This window comes from Lactuca saligna, chromosome 9 (genome assembly GCF_052625555.1).
Source record: "Lactuca saligna cultivar CGN05327 chromosome 9, ASM5262555v1, whole genome shotgun sequence".
In the NCBI taxonomy this organism is placed as follows: domain Eukaryota; kingdom Viridiplantae; phylum Streptophyta; class Magnoliopsida; order Asterales; family Asteraceae; genus Lactuca; species Lactuca saligna.
The window spans coordinates 187,923,035-187,930,079 of record NC_136425.1 but is presented as its reverse complement, the minus strand read 5'-3'; positions in this window follow the sequence as shown (position 1 = coordinate 187,930,079).

The following is a 7,045-nucleotide window of genomic DNA, read 5'->3' as shown; positions in this document are numbered from 1 at the left end:
TTTTTGGCATCTTGAAGGAGAAGGAAGTTCATTTGGTGCATTGTTTCATCTTGCAAGCCTCAACATCCTCATCTAGCAAATATGTAGACCTTTGTAAGTGTTCAAGATTAAAATTTAGGTTGCATGCTCCAAGATCTTGGTTCCTTATCTGTTATTCTTCATGTTGTGAGAGTTTGAAAGAATGGATTCCATAAAGTTGGCAACTTAATGGATCCTTGAGGACCTTTTGGTGCTATATTTTCCAAATCTATGATTCTTTGTGGTATTTGGTCTCGTATATAAGTTTGAGCTCTCTTCTTCCTTGATTTTGACCTAGTTTGGAAGGCGCTTGCATTGGACATGAATATCCATAAATCATTGATTTTTATGGTGGTATTAGAGTAGGAAACCCTTCTGGAAGTTATGGACTTGAGACTTTGTAAAACCCGATCTAATGTATTAATCAAAGTCACTAGAATTAGTGTAAAATCCCAATTCAATGATTAATGCAAAACAATTATATCGAATTAAGAATACAATATCGGATCTTCAAACCACACTATATTGATCAATAGTCTAGTACATTAGATCTCTATGTTTCTCGGTTCTCTATATCTCTTTAAACTCGAAATCAACTTCTTAGAATGACCAACCCTTTACATGGATGAAACAATACTATATATATATATATATATATATATATATATATATATATATATATATATATATATATATATATATATATATACCTAGACCTAATTACAAATGCCCAACCCAAAACCCAACGGAAAGCATCATTAAGCCTACCGAAATCACATGGTGATTTCAGTCCAAACACCACCGAAATCATGGTGTTTTTTGGTCGTAGACCGTGTACTCTAAAATTTATTAAAAGTAAAGTATAAACCACAAATCATGTACTAACAATCTTCCCCTTGGTTTATAGCTTTCTTTTCTTTTCAATATTCTCTTTGTTCTTGACTTTCAACTTTTATCTTTGATTTCTTCACAAATTCGGTATGAAGTCTTCTTGTATAGGTTCTTGAAAATTAGCACTTCCGACTTTGAAAAAATTCAGAGATAATTACAAAGACACTGATTATTTTGGATCACTTCATCAAGTTCATAGATAGGAGAAAATTGATTAAGGAGGATTCAGTGCAATTCAATACATAACTTCAAATACAATTTCACCTTACTTCTGGGATTGAAAGGTTGTGTGTTGAAAAATAATCTCCACTTTTTGTTCCTTTGAATGAATACTCTTCGTTGATCACAGATGCGTCTTGAAAAGTAACCATGACTAAAAAGTCCATGTGGATCACAAAGTCATAAAGACCCTTCTTACAACAGTTGTTCAAGGACCCAACCTTGGCTTAGATGGAGACTACTTGCAGTATTTGTGTGAACACGGAGGAATACACTACGATATGTTGAGTATCGAAGAATTAGTCATGGTTATTTTTGATGTTAGCCCCTGCATATCCTCAATCAAAGATCTCAATACATTTGTTCCAATTAACAAGCTAACTTGGCCCTTGGTGAGACGTTCAATAGTTTCTGAATCTCAGCTGAGTGTACCATTCTAGTGCTAGTGAGAGTTAATTAAGAATATCTCACAAAACCATCCTGTGATAAAAATTTCCGAACACATATTTCTACAGTTTAGCATGAAACGAGGTCAAGGCCCTTTGGTAGGACATTCAGCGATAATCGTGCCTTGTAAGGTGGATCGCCCTTGTGCCAATAATCGTTAATTCCTTACTTACAGAGAATGTATCTGAGAATACATTTAAGTCTCTACAGTTTTGCATGACAAAAGAATGACAAGACCATGGGCGGGATGTTTAGCGATATCTATTTCCCGGTTGGGTGAATCGCCGTGGTGCCATGATAGTTCTTAGGTAAAGATAACTGACAAGACCAATTTTGACAATCTGTATAGTTTCAAACATTCAATTCCTTAAATACGACAATTCTTAAAAGATATTGCCTAACTGACAGTTTGAACAGTTTCATGTCTTCAATTCCTTGAATACGACAATTCTTAGAGAGAAATTGCCTAACTGACAATTTGTATGGTTTCATGCTTTCAATTCCTTGTGAAAATAGTGTGAAGTTAAATTCCGTCAATTCTTTTCAAGATCTCTTTTTGCACATAAAATTTCGACACAGTTTTCTTGAGTCTTCTCTTCTTTTGAATTCGTGTTTTAAGACAAATGAAATTTTATGAGATAAAAATAAAAATAGAATAAACTTAGCACATAATAAAAATAACTGAGAAATAAAATAAAATTAAAATACGCTCAAAAGCAATAAAAATATTTTTGGATTTTTGATTTTTCTGAAAAAGAGATAAAAATAGAAATAAACATATTTTTGGATTTTTGAATTTTATGATTTTTTTTTGGTTTTAATTCCCCCCTAAATTTGTACATAGTGGAAAAAATATGAACAAATTTAACGAAAACAAAAATAAAATACAAAATGTACAAAACAAAAAGAACTTTTAGTCTTCAAAACGAATCATTTTAATAAAACTCACAAGCACATCAAAACGAACTTTTCCAATAGGTTTTGTAAACAAATCGGTCACATTATTATTATTGTGGATTTGTTCCAAATGAATGAGTTTAGAATCAAAACAATCTCATATAAAATGAACTTTGATATCTATGTGCTTGGTTTTAGTATGCTTAACTTGATTTTTAACAATTTGAACAACAACATCATTATCACAGAAGATAGGAGTGTCAAGAAAATCCAAACCATAATATTGTACTTGATATTGCATCCAGATGACCTGAGAACAAGAAGCAGATGTAGCAATGTATTCAGCCTTCTTTGTAGAAGTGGATACAGTTTGTTGTCTCTTGCACTGCCACGAGATCAGTTTGTCTCGCAAGAATTGACATCCAGCACTTGTAGATTTCCTATCAATGTCACAACCTCCATAGTTGCTATCAGTAAAATCATAAAGATTAAATTCACGATTTTTAGGACACTAAAGCCCCAATTTAAGCCTCCCTTTAAGGTACCTAAAAATTCATTTTACAACAATTAAATGAGAAAGTTTAGGATTAGCGTGATGATGCGAGCATTGATAGACTGTAAAGAGTATATATGGTCTGCTAGCGGTCAGATACATCAGAGAGACAATCATGGATTGATATAGAGTTTGATCAACCAATTCTCCATCTGGATTTAATGTTAACAGTTGTGACAACCGTCAATTTCCGGTCGAGTCAAAGTCAAATAAAGTCAACAAGTCAAACCAATCAACTCAATTAACCCTTGTATACTAGGGTTTACATTATGTAATTTCTATACAACTTGCCATTTTTTAATAAGAAATCATCACTCAGAAAGTTCGTATGTTTAGATTCCTTTAACCTTAATTGGGGTAAGTAATGTACCAAAACGAAAAAACACCAGTGCATACCCATCGAGGCTGTGTAAGATCCTTAAACATGACTTAATGGGGTTTACGGACCTTACATAATGAAGCCAAACACTCAAAAAGGTCACAAACATAGTCTCTCTAAATCTCTTTCACTCTATCTCTCTCCCTATCAAAAATCTCTCCAAAATTTCTCTCAAAACTTCTTTCAACTTTTTCTAATCATCCAGGTCATCCTAACACTTAACTTGGTGAAAAACCGCTCGAAATGGGAAGACACTTTGAAAAATAGCCATATAGGGCCGAAGCCCCTATTAAGAACCAAAGCTTCCCTCTAGAACCGAACCCCTATAAGGAATCGAAACCTGCTGGGCTGAAACCACTTGAACCGAACCAAATCTCGGAAGACCGAAGGTCCCTACGGACCGAAACCACTCTTCGCCCCATTTCGCCTTCGGGTCAACTCGCCTTCGGGCTATTTCGCTTCTGGACCACCTTCGGTCCTATCCTCACAACCAAACTTCGGTCCTAACCTCTAAGGGCCAAACCATCGCACCTTCAGTACCTATGTGAGCAACTTTGTTGTAAACCCTTTTCTTCCCGGTTTTCGACTAGTTTGGCGTTTTATGCCCGTTTTTTATTATTTTAACACGGGATTTTCACCCAAAATTATATTTAAACATATAAAACCCCATATTTCATGATTTTATCATTTTTTGGGTATAATACTTATCCAAGATTAGTGTGTAGGATATTTTATGTAGAGTGTTGACTTTGCTTTAGTGTATGACACAAGCAACCACCCATGCCCATTCCATGACCAGCCCTTGTCCTTCCACCATAACTGATACTTTCATTGTACCCTTTCCATCATTTTTCCAGCTACATCCTTGATCAAAGGCTCGAAAACTCCCCTCTCTCCTCACATTTCTCTCATTTTCCAATAAAGAACAAACTTCATTCTCTCTCACTTTCTCTCTCTAAATTTCGAGATTCAAGGCTATTCTCCATGCTTTTCTTCTACTTTTGGTAAGTATTATTATCCTCCATATGACTATTTCACTCCTTTATACTAAAATCATAGATTTCTTACACAAACTCCTTCATATTTGTGTTAGATCTTCTAATCTTCAAGCAACCTTCCAAGTGTTCTTGAGTTGAACACTTCCCTTCTTCAACATCCATCCACTGAAACCACTCAATGTGAATTCATACCCGTACATTTTCATGTTTTCTTCAAGTTTTAGAGGGGAATACAAGTTAAATCACCATAATATAACTTCAATTCGATCATCAGCTTTCAATAGGAAAGTTGAGTCCCATTCACGGAGTGTTTTGACCATCATAAACTTTTTATTTTCCAAAAATATTTAATATGAAAATAGGTTAGGTTAATACCTTTAAAATGACTACTTGACATCTCCATACGATATTTCTACAATATATGATGATTTTTACAAAACAGTCTATCATTTCAGAAACCACTTCGGACCAGTCTGTAAAGTTGAATATTTTTACACAAGTTAAAGGTCTTTAAAAATCATAAAAAAAATTGATGAATAAACTATAAACATTATCCATATTCTCAGAGTTCACAGATCTACAATTTGACTTCCGATCATGTTTCTATAAACTTTCCAATAACAGGAACAGAAAAGTTAAAAACTATAAAGTAGTGAACAATCCTATTTACACCTTGTAACTTGCTGAGCAAGGTGTGTAGTATTATTTGAATATATGTTACTGATAGTACATATTATTTACCTTATTTTAAAGGTATGAATCATATACAAAGGGTTTCTACCACTACAAATAATTACAATAAAATATAATATGTATAGTTAAGTCTATTATACACCACACACAAATATGCTAAACTATCATAGGTATAGTTAGGTTGAATATGCATTACAAACATTATGATAAACTATAATAGGTATAGTTTTTGTTACAGTTACATTTCGAACTCATTACGAAAGGTTTTCATTTCATATAAATGGGGTCCAAATACAAAGTACCGGGTCTATACAAAGTGGTACATTAGAAAGTACCGGGTTTTCATATAAAAGGGGTACAAATACAAAGTATCAGGTCTATACAAAAGGGTACATTACAAAGTACTGGGTTTTCATATAAAGGGAGTACAAATACAAAGTAGCGGGTCTATACAAAGGGTTACATTACAAAGTACCGGGTTTTCATATAAAGAGAGTACAAATACCAAGTATCGGGTCTATACAAAGGGGTACAAAGTGTCGGGTTTATACTAAAGGGGTGCATTACAAAGTATTGGGATCATAATAAAAGGTTACATTACAAAGGATCGGGTTTTCATAACTAAAGGGGTGCATTACAAAGTATCGGGTTTACACAAAATGGTTTTATGATATTAGATCTACAATTCATCTAGAATTTGTTAGTTTCCGGTTATAATTGCTAAATGTATATGTTAGAGTTACATAAGAATTTAGTCGTGATCAACTTAGAATTGGTGGGCCCGCCTTACTTCCTGTTCCTTGTTTGGTTGTGGACTTAGGGCAGACTCATTATATTTGACAGTTTATTTAACTTAAATTTTACATAATTTATATACACTGGGCAATTATAGAGGAAATCTATGGGTCTTTCTAGGGTACGTTATTGCATAACATAGGAGCTTTCATTACAAATTTTATAAAGAAAATATTAGATTTTCTGGAATTATATTCATTCGCTTTTACAAGGAAAATGACATCTTTATCAAATAAAACTCTTATGAAATCACCAAATTAATTGTTGACACTCTTTCAAAACTACTTGTACTCTCAAGGAATTAGTAAAACAGGAAATTAACGGCTTTTGAGGATGGAACGCTAAGGCGTTAAACATTTCATTTTTGTCAACATAATGTAATTGACTTAGAAACAGGTAAACTCATACTATGGTGTAACGTTTTAAATTATATTTATGTTGGTTGTTTTTACTTTGAGCACTATTATACTTGTTGTTGTGATACTATACATGAAGTCCTCCACCACCAGACATTTCCGCCATCCTTGGTTTGGGGGTGTGACAGATTGGTATCAGAGCATTGTTTATAGTGAACTAAGTATATCGAACCACATAAGAAATACAAATTACAAATGCATTGGGACTAAAAGTCTCTGATTAAACGTTTTTCAAATAACTATACTTTTAGAAATGAAATAGTTTCTTGATTAAACGAATGAGTACATGCATGCATACATACTAAGGCTCGTATCCTGCTAGAACAAAACAAAAGTGGTGATTGTTGAACGGCACATGTAGTATTGGGGATGTGTGGTCAAGTCTGGGAATGACATAGCCTGATCAACTATGTCTATCCTAGAAGTGATTAGCATATTCCCGTGAATGGTTGTGGTGTTGCAACAAGTATAAAAACTTACCAACTCTATCTACAAGGAAACATTGAGAACATAAGACAAATATTAAAATACTATAGGAGTATTTTGTGATACTATAACCAACTTATGTGAAAACTAAAGATCCCTGTTGAGTAGGTCTATAATGATTGAGTGCATACGCTAAGGTTATATATAATTAAAGATATTATAGACTCAGAATCTATGACTGTTGCTCTACTTCCTGATCCTTGTTTGGTTGTGGATTTAGAGTAGTCATTTATTCGAAGGTCTATTTTATCTC